The 20,173-nt window shown below is 46.9% G+C and overlaps 1 pseudogene across 1 annotated transcript; it reads right to left on the reverse strand.

Moving 5' to 3' along the window:
- Nucleotides 1–1,269: 1,269 nt before the first annotated feature.
- Nucleotides 1,270–5,805, reverse strand: LOC308512442 (protein fem-1 homolog C-like; annotated as a pseudogene). Its single transcript has 2 exons — nt 4,073–5,805; nt 1,270–1,325 (listed from the first exon to the last, which is right to left on the reverse strand). The product of its transcript is annotated as a protein fem-1 homolog C-like (transcript).
- Between the last annotated feature and the right edge of the window lie 14,368 nt (nt 5,806–20,173).

A 20,173-nucleotide genomic window follows, 5' to 3' on the forward strand; every position in this document is an offset into this window, starting at 1 on the left:
GTGGGGGAAAGTAAAGAAAAGCTAACTTTCAGTAAGGGAAAAGCACTGCAACCTTGTGTGTTTAACTATGGTGTGGTGACAAATAATGGAGACCAAAATAATTCATGGAAGTTATCATTAAAGGTATACTTAAGCTTGAAGAAAGAAAGAACACTGTTACTGACCTTTGATACAATGGCAGTCAATTGTGTACTAAAATATCTTAATTATCATAGTTGTCTAGATTTGGCTTAGAAAGCATCATGCCATTGACATGCGTTAGCTCTTTTTGTAACTAAAAATGATTTACAGTTCAATTACTGAATATTTCAATGTGACTTATTAAGCTGTGTGATAAATTTTAGTTTAAATTTAAGCTTCTCTATATCAAATCACATCATCAGCACAAGCAGGACAAAGCTGGCACAGCATGACAGTTGGGTCACTTTAAAAAGATTCCTCCTTTTACTGCATGATATATTAAGATGACAGACCTAAATTTCAACTGGGTTAATGAGTTAGATTTTTTTCCCAAATTTAGCACATAATAACTTCAGTGGATTAGAGAAAGAAATCTCAGATGTGGAAGAAAAAAAAAAAAAGCTTGGTAGCTAACCAATAGCTGTAAAAATTACCATGCTACAAGAGTACATTCATAAAATGAACTTTGTAACAAACTTAACAGTGTTTTGAGTTGAAGTTGATCAACTGTTGCATAGAAAATATGCTAATATACAACAGTCAAGTTTAAGCCGGTGTGTAGAGAAAATAAAGCACTTATGGTAACTGCATATGGTAATGAATCCATAAAGTTTGTTCATAAAGTTTATGGGTACATAAGGGGGATGGAGAAATGATAAGTAGAAATGGTTAGAAAAAATATAAAGTGAAAATGGGAGAAGCTTGGAAAAAAGAAGCAGAAAAGAAAGACCTTCAATTGTATAAAATTCACAAACCAGAAGGGTATAAAGTTACCACTGAAGAATGGTTAACTCTATCCCAAACACCCAACAGCAAACAAAACCAGAATGAATAAGCCTTTGACAGACAATTTTCAAAATTTTTATTATGACATTACATTTTTCAATAATTCACAAACAATATATTATATGGTATATTTATAGTAAATACTGGGAAACCAATCCTATAAATTTAATGATTATAATGTTTTAGCCAATTCGAGCATGATGATACAAGCTAAATGAATGCTAATGTTATCACAACAGTGCTCATTTATGAAACAAGTTTTAAAAATTCATGTTTTAACAGTGCTAAAATAGAGTCAAATTATCATCTGTGAAGTGAAACAAAGGTCTCTAGCTTTTCTGCGATATGCCCCTTATATACTAGAGGCCCGGTGCACAAAAATTTATGCACTCGTGGGGGAGAGGGGGTGCCTGAGCACGGCCTGTGCCCTCTCGCAGTCTGGGACCCCTTGGGAGATAACAACCTGCTGGCTTAGGCCTGCTCCCGGGTGGCAGAGGGCAGGCCCAATCCCTAGGTGCAGCCCCTGGTCGGGCTCAGAGCAGGGCCGAATGGGGAGTTGGGGCGCTGCCCCCTGTCATGCACAGAGCAGGGTGGATTGGGAGGTTGCGGTGCCACCCTCAGTCATGCTCAGGGTAGGGCCGATTGTGGGGTTGGGGCACCGCCCCCTGTCACACTCAAGGCAGCGTCAATGGGCAGGTTGCGGCACAACTCTGTCACGCACAGAGCCGGGCCAATGAGGGGGTTGGGACACTGCGCCCTGTCACTCACAGGGCAGGGCCCATTAGGGGTGTTGGGGCTCCGTACTGTGTCACAAACAGAGCAGGGCCCATTAGGGGGGTGGGGAGCTCCCCCCGTCACACACACAGCAGGGCCAATCAGGTGGTTGAGGAGCTCCACCCTGTCACTCACAGAGTAGGGCTGATAGGGCAGTTGGGGCACTGCCCCCTGTCACATACAGAGCAGGGCGGATCAAGGGGTTGGGGCGCTGCCACTGTCACACTCAGGGCAGGGCCGATGGGGAGGTTATGGCTCTACCCCATCAAACACAGAGCAGGGCCCGTGGGGTGGGGATTGTTGTGCCGCCCTCTATCACCCACAGAGCAGGGCCGATCAGGGGATTGGGGCACCGCACCCTGTCACACACAGAGCCGTAGGGTGATCAGGGGGTTGGGGAGCTCCCCCCATCAGACACAGAGCAGGGCTGATCAGGGGGTTGGGGCCCCTTCCCCTGTCACGAACAGAACAGGGCGGATAGGGAGGTTGTGGCCCCGCCCCCTGTCACACACAGAGCCACAGGGCGATCAGGGGGTTTGGGCGCTGCCTCCTGTTATGCTGATCCCAGTGCCGGGAGGCATATTACCCTTTTACTATATAGGATAGAGGCCTGGTGCACAGGTGGGTGCCGGCTGGTTTGCCATGAAGAGTGTCCTGGATCAGGGTGGGGGTCCTGCTTGGGGGCCTGGCCAGCCTGGATGAGGGGCTGATGGCTGTTTTCAGCTGGTCACACCCCCTTCAGGGTGGGGGTCCCCACTGGGGTGCCTGGCCAGTCTGGCTGAGGGGCTGAGGGCTGTTTTCAGGCTGGCAGGTGACTGCAGCTCCCAACCACTCCTATTTTTCTTTTTCTTTTTTTTTTTTTTTTTTTTATTCTGGGCCAGCTTTAGCTTTGAGGCTTGGCTCCAGCTCTTAGGCCTCCTCTGCTGAAAGCAGGTTTCTGGCTTTTGTTTACCTTCTGTATTTGAAACAATGTTGCGATCCTGCTGGCTGAAGCCTGGCAGACTAAAGCAGGTTTCTGGGGTTTTGTTTAGCTTCTATATTTGTAACATAGTTGCTTAGAGTTGCAGCTCAGATGCCTGCAGCGGCTGGCAGGGAACATTGGAGTCCTCCATCACTGAAGCAAGCAAGCCTCATGTTAGTTTCAAGCTGCCTGGCTGCCGGCCGCCATCTTGGCTGGCAGTTAATTTTCATATTGCCCTGATTAGTCAATGGGAAGGGTAGCGGAGATATGGGTAATTACCATGTTTCTCTTTTATTAGATTGGACTAGAGGCCTGGTGCACAAAAGTTTGTGCACTTGGGGGGTTCCCTCATCCCGGCCTATGCCCTCTTGCAGTCTGGGACCTCTCAGGGGATGTTCACCTGCTGGCTTAGGCCCACTCCGTAGGGGATCGGGCCCAAACTGGCAGTCAGACATCCCTCTGGCAGCCCTCAGGAGATGTCCACTTGCCAGCGGGGAGCAGGTCTAAGCTTCAGTCAGACATTCTTAGTGCTGCTGAGGAGGCGGGAGAGGCTCCACCACCACTGTTGTACTGGCAGCTGGCAGCCTGGCTTGTGGCTGAGCAGAGCTCCCCCTATGGGAGCACACTGACCACCAGGGGCAGCTCCTGTATTGAGCTTCTGCCTCCTGGTGGTCAGTGTGTGTTATAGTGACCAGTCATTCCCAGTCATTCTGCTCTTAGGGTCAGTTTGAATATTACCCTTTTATTATATAAAATAGAGTCCTGGTCCATGGGTGGGGTCTGGCTGGTTTGTCCTGAAGGGTGTCGCGGATCAGGGTGGGGTCTCACTGGGGTGTGTGGCCAGCCTGGGTGAGGGGTTGATGGCTGTTTTCAGGCTGGCCACACCCCCTTTAGGGTGGGGGGGTCCACTGGGGTGCCTAGCCAGTCTGGGTGAGAGGCTGAGGGCCTTTTTCAGGTGATGGAAGCTCCTAGTCTCTCCTTTTATTCTGGGATTTATTTACCTTCTATAGTTGAAAGTTTGTAGCCTTGAGAGGAGCTTAGAGCCGGCCAGGGTGGGCGGGAGGAAAGCCTCCTGCTCACTCCAGCTCTGTGGCTATGGCCGGCTGAAAGCAGGTATCTGGGGTTTATTGACCTTCTATAATCAAAACTTTGTTGCTTTGAGTGGAGCTCAGAGCCACCACGGCAGGCGAGAAGCTTGACTTCCTTCATCAGTGGGACAACCAAGCCTCCTCCTGCTTGCTACAGCTCCGTGGCTGCGGGCCACCATCTTGGTCAAGTTAATTTGCATATAGTTGCTCTGATTGACTGGTGGACATGGCTTAAGGCATAGCAAAGGTACAGTCAATTTGCATGTTTGTCTTTTATTAGTGTAGATTCTATGATTCACTATGACACAAGCAGCAAGAAACTGCAATGTGGTATGATTTATGGGCTGGATCACGTTTTTAGCTATTTCTTCCTCATCCAAAAAGTCACTGGGAGTTTGTTTGTGCAAGTGTGTGGCATCAAAATGTGCACCTGATTTGATAAGGAGATTCATGAATGTGGTGCTGAATGTTCACATCAGCACCACATTCTATCTGTATGGCAGTAATTTTCAGAGATGGAAATTTGCAAACAGGATGCTGCCCTACACGTGTATTATTCTTGTCCACAGCCAGATGAAAAGGGCTGAAGTTATTCTTTCCCCTGGGATGCAGATTAAGAAATCTGTATATAGTCTTCTTTTTGAAGTACAAGGAACTTTTTCTAACAAGTAAATTAAGTGCAAAATGATGGAAAGAGCCTTATTTAACTGTAAGGGGTCAGCTGGACACTGAGTCTGTTTGATAGCTTGCTCTATTTCAAGGACACTTTTGCAAAATATGCCCATAAGATCATCAACTGTAACAGTGGTACCAAGCAGGCCTTTAGCCCTATCCTGTAGCATAAAAGAAAGTTCTATAAAAGATAATAAGCTGCTGGTGGTCATTGGGTTTAATGGGTCCAAATTGTCCTGTTGCATATCTAAAGCATACTTCCATAGGATGATGAATCATTTGAAATTTCAAGAGTCTGAATAGAGAGCGCCTCTATACCTAATATAGTAAGAGGTATCAGGATGAGAAGGACCAAGAATACGTTTTCTAATTAATAGTGCCTACATTCTCATCTCATCAGGATCAGCAATAAGACCTTATAGCTCTTCTGAACTTTTTACCTCCTTGGCATAATCATAAGCCATTATTATTATCTGAAGTACTGGTTTGCTAATTATATTAGTCCTATCACTGTACCTCATGTTCATTGTCTTTTTCCAGTATTTTAAAGCCCAAAGTAGGTCTCTTGTTTTGTCTACAAATGTAGCTCCCAGAAGATCTAAAGAATTTATCCTCTCTGTTTTGCTAGTCTGTGCATGGTGAGTCACAAAATCCACAGTATTTGTGTGACCAGTCACACTTGCTGAGAGAAGGGGAGTCATTCCATAACCATCCTTTTCCATCTTGGCACAATACATTAGAAGCATCTTCATGATGTCCAAACTTCCAGATTCTGCACAATCATGCAATTCAGTAATACCCTTAACACTCTTTCTATTAACATCTGCTCCCTTTTCAAGTAAATAACTGCACAATCTCTTTGTGTCCTTTGTAACATGAAATCATCAAGCAGGTATGCCCATGCCAGTTTGACACTTCCAAATCAGCTTTGTGTTCTACAAAGTACTTCACTATTTACAAATGGCCATTGAAACAGGCAGCTCTTAGAGGAGTTGAATTGGTCAAAGTTGTGTTGTTCACAGATGCTCCATGATTTAACAAAGACTGAACCACCTTCAGATGTCCTGCTGCAGAAGCGGCCCACAAAAGGGGAGTTCCCTTTGTGGTTTCACCATCCAAATTGACTGAGCTCCTGATTTCTATGGGGGCACTGCACTGCTCCAGGAGGAATTCCACCATGTCAAGGTGTCCATACCTGGCTGCCATCAAGAGTGACATGGCCCCATTTGTTTTCTCAGAGATCAAGAAGGAAATCTCCTCTTTGGATTTGCTTGCCAACAACTTGGTGAGAAGCTGGAGTTTGCCATCGTGAGCTGTGTTAAATATGGCTGTCTTTAGATCCATTTATGTCTAGGTGAGAGGATGTGCTTTTATTTATCCTTCAATGCAAAGCTCTAGATCAAGTCTTAACACAGGCACGAGTCACAGGAACCAAAGTTTACTTTTAAACACAGAACCCCCGGACTGATATAAAAAAGTGGGGGGGGGCAGTATGTTCTGTCCCGTTGCCTTCTGACATCTGACAACCAGAGCAACAAACTGCCCTAGCTAGTCCTTCCAGCTGCGCCCTTCTCCAGCAGCCTCCTTCAAATGGAAACCATTGTCCCGGCTGCCACCTGCACTACCTAGCTCCGCCTGCAGCTGCTCAGTTCCTCCATGCTCATGCCCCAAAGGAGTGAGTGTGCTGCTTGCCCTGCCCCGCCATACAGAGCCCCCTTCCGCCCTCCCTGTCTGTAGTGACTGCCATGGCGGATCTCATTATGTGATTTTTGTCTCTCAATTTGTTTCTGTGATCTATCATGTTTATTAATTTGTGGATATTGTAGCATCCTTAAATCCCTGGAATAAACCCTGTGGGAAATCATTTATTGTCTTCACTATCTGATAAGCATAGACAGAGAACCCCCCTGAAGGCTGGATGCCTTTGAAGCCCTAGCAGAGGTCGGTGGGAGTTAGGTGCCACCTCTCTTTGTCAAGACAGTGGTAGCTGAAACAACTCTCCCATTTATTATTATGTAAATCCTTGCTGATGGGCTAGTCTGCCTGTTGCCAGGGGCCACCTGCCTAAGGGATATGCTATGGGTGCATTCCAGAATCAATAAAAGCTTGGTGAGGCCTTAGCATGGGTGGAAGTCCTTCCCCTTGAGTTGGACTTGCCCGCCTGGTCCCCCAATATTTCCAAATTATCTCTTGTCTTTTCAGTTTCATTTGTGTGTAGCTCTGCCTCAAGTTCCTGAACACTGACCCCACTTGGTCATGATTCATGATCTTTCTAATGTATTGCTGAATCTGATTTGATATAATTTGGGTTTGGGGATTAGTGTAATGCTGGCTTCATAGAAAAAGCTTGGAAGTGTGTCTTCCTCCTGAATTTTTTGGAATAGTCTGAGGAAGATAGTGAAAGGGTGAGGGCTATGCCCTCCATCTTGCCCCATACCCTCCATGTTGGGGCAGCCGCCATGTGCTCAGGAGAGTACCTTCTTCCCGGAAGCCCAGCACCTTCTGGCCACGCCCGGGATTTCTTTAAACTAACCAATGACAATCGAGGGATGTGTGCACCATACAGATGACCACATCCTGTGTAAGAAGACCCAACTTGCGCCTGGCCAATCGGCAGGGCCCACAGTCAGGTCCCTTCCCCTCACTCCACCCCCTATTAAAACCCTGTGTTTTCCATGGTGGACTCTCTCTGCATCCTGTTGCTGTGTTGGCCAGGAGGGGGCTCAAATAAAGAACCCTCTGCTTTTGCATTGGACTGGCTGGCTCCCTGGTGTGGTCTTTTTGGGGATCTTGAAATCTGGGCATAACATTTGGGGGCTCGTCTGAGATCCCCAACACCATCGGGGGCCCCCATTCTGGAGGGTCTGACTGACCACGGTAGGTGTCTGTGTCGTTGTGTGTTTATCTGTCCTGTGTGAGCTCACTTCTGAAATCTGTAATCGTAATTGCCCGCAATGATCTAAAGTGGATGCACAGGGGGATCAAGGGCGGGAGGAGTCGGGGGATGCCTCGATCCTCCATCTGAAGGAGTGCATTTTTGCTTCCGCGGAGTCGGAAGGTCTGTAGGAACCCCTCAATCTGAGACAAGGTGGGTCGCTCCCTCTGGTTGGCGCGCAGCCATCGTCTAGCTTTCAGTTTTTGCTTCCATGGAGTTGGAAGGCTGTACTTTTTTGGGGGCCCTTTAGTTGTTTGTGTTTCCGTTTTATTTTGTGGACTTGCTGGATGGACGTTATGATGGACTCAGACTGCTCCTTTAGGTATTGTGATTAATCATTTCAAGGAAATCGGGGGAGGCTTTAGAGCTCCCTCAGGAATTGGGAAGTTGTTAGGAATTGAATGGATTGTTTAAACTCTGAATGAATGTCTGGTGAAAGTGTGTGAATCGGAAGGGAGTGGGCCTGCCTTCTCCCCTCCTTTGTGTGGCTATCTGAGTATGCCTAGTATGAAGTCTAGATGATAGAAGTAATCTATTAATTGAAAATGCCTATTTTATTTGAAATGTATCCTTAAATGTAAAAATATTGATTTGAAAAATGCTAAGTAATTTGCTACCTAAGATTTAAAGGTCTGAAAGTTTAAGGTCTTTTTTCTTGGGGTTAAAAAGCTACACCTTTTTTTAGTGGAGGGAGGGGTAGACACGCCCTTCCCCTAGCAGGCAGGTAATCCAATTCCCGCCAGCAGCCATCTTAGGAATGTTAATTTGAATTTAAATGGCTACACCTTTTGCTAGCCGACCTTCCCAGAAAAGGTCAAGCGTCCAAAAGGTGGCTCCTTTGAAATCAGCTTTCCACCAGTAGTCCCTAGGCAGAAAAAACATGGTTTAAAGTTCTGCAATATAATGTTGGCCATCTATCTTTTAGGGGTTTTGGTTTGCTCTTCCCTTGTTTATTGTGAGAATGAGGAAATCATCTTTTCTGTCAGAGAACAGTTTAGACAGTCACAATGTTGTGCTGTGTGACTTCGCAGCTCCCATGTTGGCCACATGGCTTACCACGCCCTTGGGGGCCGCCATCTTGAAACAGCAAAGGCCCCTCCCTCTGACCTAGCCAATCACAAAAGGAATGTCTGCTCACTGAGGCAGGATGGGATTTTAGGGGTGGAGTTTCAAGACGGAGTTTTACTAAGGAAATGCAGATGGGGCAGAAAGTGTGCCTGCCTCTCAGATTTATTTAATACTATTTTTAAGAAGGTATCTTTAATGCTTAATAAATTAGCAATCACGGTCTTAATATAATTTTAGTGATATGATAGACCAATGTTTTGAGCAGTTGGCTTTATAAAGGCTGACAATAGAGATTGTATTTCTTCTTTTTTTTCATATATTTTATTGATTTTTTACAGAGAGGAAGGGAGAGGGACAGAGAGCTAGAAACATTGATGAGAGAGAAACATCGACCAGCTGCCTCCTGCACATCTACTGAGGATGTGCCTGCAACCCAGGTACATGCCCTTGACTGGAATTGGACCCGGGATCCCTCAGTCCACAGGCTGATGCTCTATCCACTGAGCCAAACCGGTCTTGGCAAGCTCGTATTTCTTAAAAGGCTTGTAGATAAAGAATTGAAAAGCTTTTACAAATTCATAAATGCATCCGGGATTTCTGTGCACATGTAAAGGGAAAAGGCCAGTTTAAAAACGAGTGCACATAGTTTTGAGCTGAACTTGACCTTTTGCTGTGTACAGAATAAAAACCCGAGACTGTTTTGGCCTTAAAAATGGTGGAGATGAACCTGATAAAGAAATACAGGCTCGTTTCCCAAGGCGACTTAAAGTAGCTCTTTTGAAATTTTCTGCCCTGAGGCAAGTACCACCAGGAAGTTGATAGTCAAGTTTACATGTGAATAGCTATGGGTTTGCTTCTTGAATTCCCCAGCAGGAAAATTGTGACCATTTTGAAATTTAGCAGCTATGCCAGGATAGCAGTAATCCAATTGCTAAAGTAAAGTACAATTATTTCATGTAGAAACAGGTTTCATACTGATCTTAGAGGGCTCCAGTTCAGTGTTCTGGAGACCCAGGACATGCCTAAGTATAACCTATGTTACCCAAGGCTGTGGTTTAAATTGTATGCTGTCTCTGCTTCTGTAAATTGATCTGTCCTTATTGCTTAAATATGTATCTTTGCTGTTTAAAATTGTTTAGTGAAATTTCTATGTCTCTTAAAAATTATTGAATGTATTGCTAATCACCTAAAAATTAAGGCTAAGAGTTCTAGCTACCTGGAAAGCATGGCCTTGGTATGATGGAAGGAAAAAGAAATGTTAAATGGATGGTAGACCAGTAAGCTGGGACTGGTCACTGATGGTGGATTGTGAAAAGGGCTGGACATGGCCTAACTTCTCCTTCCTTGGTACCCCTGAAACGTCAGAGGGTACTTCTGGCCTTGGTTTTCCAATGTGTTTAATCTGTCAATTTTGTTGTTTTGCCGAAATCCTCTTGAAGGACATTCAATGGTTCTTTCCTTCCTCTTTAACTTTTGGGGGATTGTGTGAATGGATTACTGATGTAGATTATCAAGGATCTCTAAGGGACTTATTCTGTATCTCGACACAACTGAAACTGATTTGTTGGTATTTTGTGGTATAAATGTGGCATACACCTCAAAATTCTTAATGGGGAATGTATCTAGTTATCCTGTCTATTTAATCTAAATTTCTTTGTTCAATATGAGTACCGTTTCTATCTGAATGAGACATAGGTCAAGAATCCTGTCCTGGAATGTGGGTAAGGGAGGCCCCCACATCTGTTCCTGTCAGGCCCCCATCAGGGGACTTGGGCGGTGTTCCTGTTATCTGCTCAAGATCCCAAGACTGTAGAGGTACTTGTTCACTGAAAGGGTATAAGTGTAAATATTTATTTAATGTTTGTATGTCTACGTGGATATAATTATTTGTTCATGTAAGTGTGGATGCTTGATTTCTTTAAGGCTGAGTGCTCTGATCGATAGCAAAGCGCCTTGAGTGGCCACTGGGATCTTTCCCCAAGGGCGCTTGCTCTCTGTCAGAGGTGGAATCAGCCCACCTAACTAGTAAACATGTCTGTTTGCAGGGAACTTTGATTTGCTATGTGATAATCTGTGCTGGGTTGGGATTTTGGAATTCTAAGGTAGATTTAAAAGGTACTTGTAGCTTTTCTAGTCTAATTGGGACATTTAAGGATAAGGCTCACAGTTCCTTAGGGCAGAGATTTCATGGGCCCTTCCCCCTGTCTGTGCTGAATTAAATAATGCAGGCCAGTATCATTTGGCTTGCTGGTTAAAGGAAAACAATGGGCCTTAGAATCTGTAAAGGTGGGCGGGAATGAAGCTGGTCAAATGTACTGAAAGGGTTTGGTACCTGTTGCTGCTAGCAAAGGAGGGGCTGATACCCCCTTCTAACACACTCCCTTGAAAGAGACCTGGTTGCTGCTCTGCCACAAAGGGAACTGGTAGAAAGGCAAGAAAGCAGAGCGCTGTAACTAATAAACATGGTTACCTACAAGCCATCAGGACTTTGAAGTTCTCCAAAAGAGGAGGAATCTGATTCGGAGACTGGCGGGGACTGGGTGGCTCTCCTATCATGTTTGGCAGGCCACCCCCTATAAAACCCTTTTCTTTAACTATCTCTTTCCTCGAGAGGGCTCCAGAGGGTGCACGAGGAATTGGCTGCACCTCTGCGCCATCTAGGAGACCGACCCAACCCCAGCTCCTCATCAGCACAGACCAGGAGATTGGGTGTACGTCAGAAGGCACTGCCAGGAGACCCTAGAGCCACGTTGGAAGGGCCCCTACACTGTGGTGCTGACAACCCCCACTGCTCTCAAGGTAGACAGTGTCGCCATCTGGGTCCATCACACTCACGTCCGGTCATCGGACCCACCCATGCAACGCATCCTGAATCCGCTCAAGCTCAAGCTACAGTGTGCTCGACCTGCCTGATGCTGGTAACATGGCTCACAATCACTCCTGTCACAGGAGCCCCCACAATACTGTGTAATACACTTAGATAATGCCTGCATCTTCATGGACATGGCTCCAAAGAGACAAGGACAATTTATAGAATCACACGTTTAGTAGCAGAAGATTTGGCTGCCTGAAGCGGCCATGATGCCAATATTATGTTTCATTGTATTGATATGTTATATTAACCTTTGATTCTTTTGCAGGTTTGAATGTATGTTGGCAGTCCTGGAAGGGAGCATTGTGGGGTGACCCCCAAAAGTAAAAGGTGTCTAGCTGCCAAAAGGGCAGGTGCCCAACTGTGCAGGGAAGGATGCCCATCAGGTTTTGGTCTCTGTTGAGAGACAGCTAACAGTTGGCAGCCTATAATAGTGTCTTGCAGGCCTGAGTCACCATGCCCATGTCAGGGGTAGTAAAGCTGGTACTGTTTTGTTTTAAATCCATGAAAAGGAATTAGCAAGGAAAGCCAGAAAATCTTCGAGTAGATCAGTATGTTTTTTTCTCCTTATGTAATTCCTCCAAAATCTGGCAATGCTAAATAAATCGTGGCAATACATTTCTTTGCATAGATTCAATAAGACTGGTTCCTAATAGTGGTTTTATTAACGGAAAACTTTGACTGGAGTATCATGTTTTAAAGAGCCCTGTCTGAGCTCTAAATACTTGAAGCCAGTAAAAATGCCACGAAGAAATCCTGGTATCCTGCTTGGGGGCCCTGAGGATGGCTGGTGCTGAAACATCAGGCCCATGCCCTAGCATCACTGGCAGTTGGTAAGAGTAGTAGTGGAGCAGTAAAGATGCCTCTGCATCCCTGCAGAACCCCCACACACTCTGTGCCACAACGAGTAGGAGGGCTACTGAGATGGGCCTTAAAGCCTGGAGCGTGGGCCCTGGTGGAGTTGCTACAGGTGAAGGATTCACCTAACTCAGGAGGTACTGCAAGCAGGCGTGATGGCAGCTGGATGGCTTGGCTTCCTGCCCCTACAGGGCACATTAAGGATCAACCATGAAATTCCAGCAATGATAGTCAGTTACCATTCTTGTTGTGTTTATGTAAACATCAGGACAGTAGATAAATTAATCTTGATTTGGCTTTTTTTGATAGCCATGGAGGAATTTTAAGAAGAAAAATCCTATTTCAATAGAAGTTGTTAAATCTAAAATGATTTCTTTTCCTTCCACCGGACCATTTGTTAATCATATAGGGATAGTTCAGTTGATAGTTCTGTGTGCCCACTATGGGCCTCTAGCAACAGTGAAATAGAAATGCAGTCCGTCTCATGATTGAGCCGGAAGTTCCAAGACAAAGGGGGGAATGAAAAGGCAAGGGCTATGCCCTCCATCTTGCCCCGTACCCTCCATGTTGGGGCAGCCGCCATGTGCTCAGGAGAATACCTTCTTCCTGGAAGCCCAGGCTCCTGCTGGCCATGCCTGGGATTTCTTTAAACTAACCAATGACAATCAAGGGATGTGCACACCATAGAGATGACCACATCATGTGTAAGAAGACACGACTTGCGCCTGGCCAATGGTCAGGGCCCACAGTCAGCTCCCCTCCCCTCACTCTACCCCCTATTAAAACCCTGTTTTTCCCACGGTGGACTCTCTCTGCTTCCTGTTGCTGCATCGGCCAGGAGGGGGAGTCGAGCTAGCTCAAATAAAGAACGCTCTGCTTTTTCATTGGACTGGCTGGCTCCCTGGTGTGGTCTTTTTGGGGATCTTGAAATCTGGGCATAACAGATAGGTTCTAGTTCTTTGAATGCTTGGTAGAACTCCCCTGTAAAGCTGTCTGAAACAGGATTTTTGTTTGCTGGAATATTTTTGATCCCTGCTTCAATTAATTAGGTAGGTATTGGCCTATTCAGGTTTATAAATTCTTCCTTATTGAGTTTTGGGAGCTTGTATTTTTCTAAGAATATATCCATTTCATCTAGGTCAGTGGTCGGCAAACCACGGCTAATGAGCCACATGTGGCTCTTTGGCCCATTTAGTGTGGCTCTTTCACAAAATACCTCGTGCGGGCACACACATACAGTGTGATTGAAACTTCGTGGCCCATGTGCAGAAGTCGGTTTTCAGCCTGGGTGAGTCTATTTTGAAGAAGTGGTCTTAGAAGAAGTGGGGCGTGTTGGTTGGTGGAGTGATGGGAGACTCGGTGCAGATGGGCCGGGGGATATGCAGGGGGGGAGATACCACTTCACCATCCCATTGGCAGCCATCTTAGACCTCTAAAGTTATTATTGATAGGTATTTGTTTATTGCCATTTTAATTCTGTATGTCTAGGTTTGTCTATATTTCTTCTTCTCATTACAGCAGTCCCTTTAGCCTTTCTTGTAATGCTGGATTGGTGGTGATGTACTTCATTAGCCTTCTTTTAGTGGGTGGGGGGAGCTCTGGGAAGCTCTTTATTTGACTGTCTATTTTGAATGATAGCCTTGCTGGATATAGCAAGGCTTGGTTTCACACCCTTGCTTTCCATTGCCTTAAGTTCTTCATGCCATTTCCTATGGCTTGTAGAGTTTCTGATGAGAAGTCAGGTGTCAGCCTATGGGAATTCTTTTGTAGATAACGGATTGCTTTTCTCTTGCTGCCTTTAAGATTCTTTGTCTTTAATTTTTTGCATTTTAATTATTATATGTATGGGTGTGGATCTGTTTGGATTCTTCTTGCTTGGGGATCTCTTTGCCTCAAGTACTTGTATGATTTCTGCCATTATTTCTTCAAACATGTTTTCTATCCATTTCTCCCTCTTCTGGCACACCTATTATTCAAATATTGCTTTGGTTCATCTTGTTCCACAGCTCTCTTAAGCTGTCCTGTTTTTATAATGTTTTTTGTTTTTTTTTTCCTTTTTGGTTCTCTGATTGCATGAGTTTCTCAACCCTGTCTTCTAATTCATTGATTTGGTCCTCAGCTTCCTCTAATCTACTGTGCATTTATTCCAGTGTGTTCTTTATTTGTGCTATTGTCATTTCCTACTATTCCTTTTTCATAGCTACTATATCTTTTCTCATGCTGTTGAGCATCTTTACCATCATTATTCTTTAGTCCGTTTCAGATAAATTTCTTATGTCCATTTTATTTATCTCTTTTATGGAGAATTTGTGCACTGGAGTGGGCTGGTCCCTTAGCCCAGCCTGCACCCTCTTGCAGTCCAGGACCCCTCAGGGGATGTCTGCCTAAACCAACAGTTTGGAAATCCCTCTCATAGTCTGGGACTCCTTGTTCCTTACTGCCCACCTGCTCACTGCTCCTCACCACTCAGTTGGCTTCTCCTTGGTGCTGCAATAGAGGCAGGAGAGACTCCCGCTGTTGTGGAGTGCGAGCGGCAGAATGACCAGAACTCTGGACTGATTAAAATTTAGAGACCCTTTATTGACTGGCCAGTGTCTGCTCCTCCACTCGGGAAGCCCAAGAGAGAAATGGCCCTGACCATCTGCAGAGTTCAATATTTAAAGGGGACAACTACACCCGTGTTCAGGCTCCCATAGCAAGCAAAGCCAAGTTACAAAAGCTAATTGCATAGTTTTAGCCAAGCTATTCATCATCGTCCTGTTATTCATTTCTGGGTAACTTAAAGGTCAGGACTATTCTTAATTTTGATCTTTCTGTTCTTTGTAGGTCGTTGCTCAGGTGTGTTGATCTGTTTGTTCTTTGTAGGCCATTGATCAGGTGTGGGAGCTCAGTTCCTAGAAACTTTGCACAGGCTGTCAAGCTGCTGAGATGGCTAGGTAATTAAGCAGGCCTAAAAATTTTCCTACTTTGTAACACTGCCACTGCCACTGTGCATACCAGCCATGAGCCCTATCTTTCTGTGTAGTTGTCTGTGGGCCAACTGCTCTCTTCATTCTCACTTAAAATGAGCAGAATATCAGGGTAGAGTGCACTGTTGTGGAATGCAGAGGGCTTCCCGGAGCTGAGGGGAGTGGCCAGGTCCACAGGGTGAGAGGTAGACACAAAGGATGCTATCTCACCCAATTGTGGGGTGGGCTGGCTGGCCTTCATTGCCCTGACCCAACTTAGGGAGAGACCGAGCCGGGTGTCTGCCTCTCCATTCTCCATCCTTCCATTTGTGACACCTGTCACCCTTGCCAGGTCTCCTCCAAAGTAAGTTCAGCTCAATCTCTGAATGTAAAAGGGCATGGGGGCGGGAGCAGGGGGGCTCCACCCCACTGTGCTCTGATTCCCAGCAAAAGGACCTAGTCGACAGGACCTGATCTCAGGAAGGTAGCCACAGCTGCAGAACATAGGTCTGTTTCAAGAAAAGTTGGGAATGCAGACTTTCATATGAGCCCTATTCCAAAAGGTGGCAGTTTATTCACATTGTGGCAAAGACACCTTCAAGAGTAACATAAGTGGGTAAAATCAGGGCCAAACCAGGCCCTTTCCTATCCAATCTCTCTGAGGACACTTCCAGGGTTCTTTTTGTCTAAAGGACAGTAGTTTGTCTCCATTATTGCTCTTTGGGATTTTGTTCATCATCGGGTAAAAGGATATGTACATTGGGGCAATCCTCTTGAGATACAATATCCCATTTGCACCTATGTGATGACAACAGTGCCCCTCAGAGGGATGGAGCTGGCAGATGAGGAGCAGGGAATTCTGAAAACCAAAGCAATGACAGAGATGCTAAGCCTTTCCTTCACATGTCTGACATCCCTCCTTAGGCCACCTGAAGGCCAGGTGTCTGCTGGACCTTTACTACTTGATGTCCTGGCAAGCTGCCCATGGCCCTGCTAGGCAGTATGCATGGCTGCCTGGGTCATGGGGGAGTCATCCCAGCCACTCCTGGTACATATCCTGCACATAGGTGCTGGTTTCCAGGGGCCACACCAAGATGGCAGCATAGATGCCTTCCATCAGCCACAGCAGTGCCCTCTGCATGCCCTTCATCTGACTGGGCTTTGCCCCTGCTTCTTAGGGCATGCCAGCACAGGCTAGGACCCCACAAAGTAGCAGGAGAACTTGCCCCTCTATAGCTTCAGGACCACTTTTGGATGTTCCAAAAGCCATAAGCAGCCTCAAAGCATAGCAAAACCTCTCCCTTTCAAGAGTGACCTCCTGGAAGTGATTGTTCCTCAGGCTGTGGTAGGTGAGCACTCCCACGTCCTCATTGAACAGATCTTTGGTCATGTGCCTGAAGATGTGTGCCAGGTACCCGTCAAAGCTGGCACCCTCATGGAGCCTCACCTCTTTCTCCTTCATGTCTCCGAACAGTGTGTCGTGGCGGCATCATTTGAGGCGAGGTCACACTGCTCCATTATCTAAACAATTTCACCCAAGGTTAACACATAGCACCCTGGGAACTATGTAAAGCTGTGGGAACATCTTCTCAAAGGGCCTCCAGTTTCTTGTCATAATACAAGACCACAATGACATGGAAAATCTTGTCTGCGGACAGCTTCTGCCATCTGGTGAAGTAATCCTTCACCAGAGAGCCCATGATCTGCTGGGGAGACTTGGCCATTCAGAAGTGGGGGTTATGGGGTGACCTAGCACATGTTTTATATATGAGTCCCAGCCAGGGCAGGCAGAGGTCAGCATGGGTAGCCAGGGCTCTTCCTCACGGTGCTGGCAGTACTGACACAGATTCCTGCTGACTCTCCAGAATGCTGAATTCCGCAGATATCTTCATGTCAAAGACAGTGAGCCCCAAAGCTTTTGAGAAAGCTGCAAAGCCTTCTGGATGCATCAGTGACACTGAGGCTGATCTGGCAGCAAAATGAGACAGAGACTGAGGACACACGAACATTGCCAGCACCTTGTGCTGTGAGGTATCACGTTTCTTATTAAGGTTCAGAACACAGAAGAAGTCCTTGGTGTTCTGTTGAGAATCTTGGACTCCTTCCTCTGTGGTCACACAACTGTCACATGCCAGGCAGTCACTCAGAAATATCCTGGTATTTTCCAATTTATGGAATTCTCCCTTCTCTGTGTTCTCCTGAGCTGGACTACGGACGTTGACTGCAGCATTCTCTTGGTCATCGGTTTTTGTTTCTTTACTACATTTCTTCCCTGTGTAGTGATCATACTTCATCTGGAGCGGGGCCGGTAGGGGCTGGATTGAGTGACCTGGAGGAAGCACAGTGAGAGCAGTCAGTCACCACTGGTCACCCCTGGCACTGCTGGAGGTATCCTTTCTTCCTTGTGGAGCGTCTAGGGAGGAGAAGCAGCCGCAGTGCCCAAGGCTGAGTTCCAGGAGGCTGGAAGTGCTGTTGGTATCTTGCAGGAGGCACTGGTCCATTGGTGCCTGGCCTGTCCTCTGGAGATTGAACCTACAGGACTACTAAGGAAGCCAGTCCCCAGTGTGCTAGGGGCAGGGGCCTGACAAAAAAGAATTACTGAGTAGACTGAGGGACAGGGACCATCAGAATGAAAAATGGCTAATTACCTCGCTAGAAAAGCAATGTGTTATGATTGAACCCAGGCAGATGTGACCCTGCTCGTAAATTTTATGTAAACTTTTTACCCTGCCAGTACCAGGAACGGCTAATGAACCACTTTGCAGTTTGTTTTTTCTTTTTTATTTTTTTAAAAAATATACTTTGTAGTGTTGCAGATAAAAGGTCTTGCTGTACTCTTGGTCTGCACTGCAAGCTGTGGGCTCTTATGGGAAGGACATGGCTAGCAGTCAGCTGTTCAGCTTAATAAAGGCTCTTAAAATTTAAATTCTGAGTCGGTGGTCTATCTCGCTGAGCTCACCCATAACATTTGGAGGCCCGCAGCGAGATCCCCGGCAGGGGTGAGAGGGACCCCTTATTTAGGGCAGGAGGCTCTCCCCCAGCAGGGGTGAGAGGGACCCCCTATTTAAGGCAGGAGGCTCTCCCCCAGCGGGGATGAGAGGGACCCCTTATTTAGGGCAGGAGGCTCTCCCCCAGCAGGGGTGAGAGGGACCCCCTATTTAAGGAAGGAGGCTCTCCCCCAACTTGTCGCCGGACACGCAGCAAGATACACCACATCCCTGTGGGGAACGACTACCAAGGAGGCCTCCAGTCCACCCAAAACTTTCAATTCGGAAACTGAGCCACCTGGATTCTCGAGAGAGGTAAGGACCGGTCGTTAAACTGGAATTGGGATGTCCCACGGAAGGACCTATACGGAGGGCTGGACGCAGGGGTACTCCTGGTCCTGACCCGCGGCCACGACGGTGGCCGGGGTCCCTGGTTTGTGCGGCTGTAGGCTGCACTGGGTTTGTCTGTCTGGTGTTTGTTTGTCTTAGTGTTTGTTGTCTTGGTGTTTGTCAAAATGGGGCAGTCGTCGTCTGCTTCTGTGTGCACCCCGCTGCAATGTTTTCTTAAGAATTTTCAGGACTTCAAGAAGAGAGCCTGAGACTATGGATATGATGTTAATGCTTTTGATTTGCAGAAATTCTGTGAACGGGAGTGGCCCACTTTCCAGGTGGGATGGCCGGACGTAGGGACTTATGATTTAACCACCGCTTTTCGGGTTCACCATGTTGTCTATGGCCGGCCGGGTCACCCTGACCAAATTCCCTATATTCAAGTGTGGGTCGATATTTTGGCTGAAAAACCAAGGTGGTTTAAGAGTTGTCAGAATAAGAAAAAGAAATTGGGACAGAGACAGACAGTCCTCTTGGCTTCGGCCCAGAAGGGCAAAACTCCCCCCATTGTAACTCCCCCTGTTCTGCAAGGTCCGGGTGAGGAGGCACTCCCCGGGGTCAGGCCACCTCCTTATGTTTCCCCAGCGTCGGATCCGGGTGAGCCCCGGCCTCAGGCCCAGGCCACACCACGAGCTCTTGACCCAGAGCCCCTGCCTCCCCCAACGCCGATTATCACCCCTCTGGACCCCCCTCTGGGGGGCTTTGTCGTCCCCCAACCCCTTCAGTCCGTCCCATACTAGACAGGGAACAGAATATGGAGCATCCGGGGGTGTTGGGCCGGCAGCCCCAGCACCTCTCCTGCCCTTGAGGCAGGCTGGGCCACCGGACCTGGGCCTGGACGGCCAGCCTTTCATGATTTATGTCCCTTTTTCAACTAGTGACCTGTACAATTGGAAGAACCAGAATCCTTCTTTCTCCCAGAACCCTCAGGGGTTAATCTCTCTTTTGGAGTCTGTGTTTTTTACCCATCAACCTACCTGGAATGATTGTCAACAGTTGATGCAAACTCTTTTCACTTCAGAGGAGAGAGAGAGAGTCAAGGTGGAAGGGAGGAGATTTGTGCTGGGTCCGGATGGACAGCCTACATCTGACCAAGACAGATTAGAGGCTGTGTTTCCCTCCAGGTGACCTAACTGGAACCCCAATAGTGAAAGGGAAAAGGAGGCTCTCGATCGGTATCGCGAGACTCTATTGGGGGGAATCCGAGCTGCTGCTCGGAGACCCACAAACCTCTCTAAGGTGACAGAGACAGTCCAGGGGCCTAATGAGAGCCCAGCAGCTTTCCTTCAGAGGCTGTGCGAGGCCTATCGGGTGTATACCCCCATTGACCCCGATGCCCCGGAAAATCGGAGGGCTGTCAGTGTTGCATTTGTTTCCCAGTCGGCCCCAGATATTAGAAAAAAATTGCAGAAGTTAGAAGGCTCTGAGGGGAAATCAATCTCTGAGTTGGTTGAGGTGGCCCAGAAGGTTTTTAACAATCGGGAGGACCCGATGGCAGGTTTAAACACCCGGATGGCCAAGGTCCTCCTGGCTCTAAATGAGGAAAAGGGCCCAAGGGGCCGGAGAGACAATAAGAACAAAGGAAAGCCTCGTGGGAGAAAAGGAGTCCAACCCAGGCTTGGAAAAAATCAGTGTGCACTTTGCAAAAAGGAAG

This window comes from Myotis nattereri (genome assembly GCF_964212035.1).
Source record: "Myotis nattereri genome assembly, chromosome: Y".
Lineage (NCBI taxonomy): Eukaryota > Metazoa > Chordata > Mammalia > Chiroptera > Vespertilionidae > Myotis > Myotis nattereri.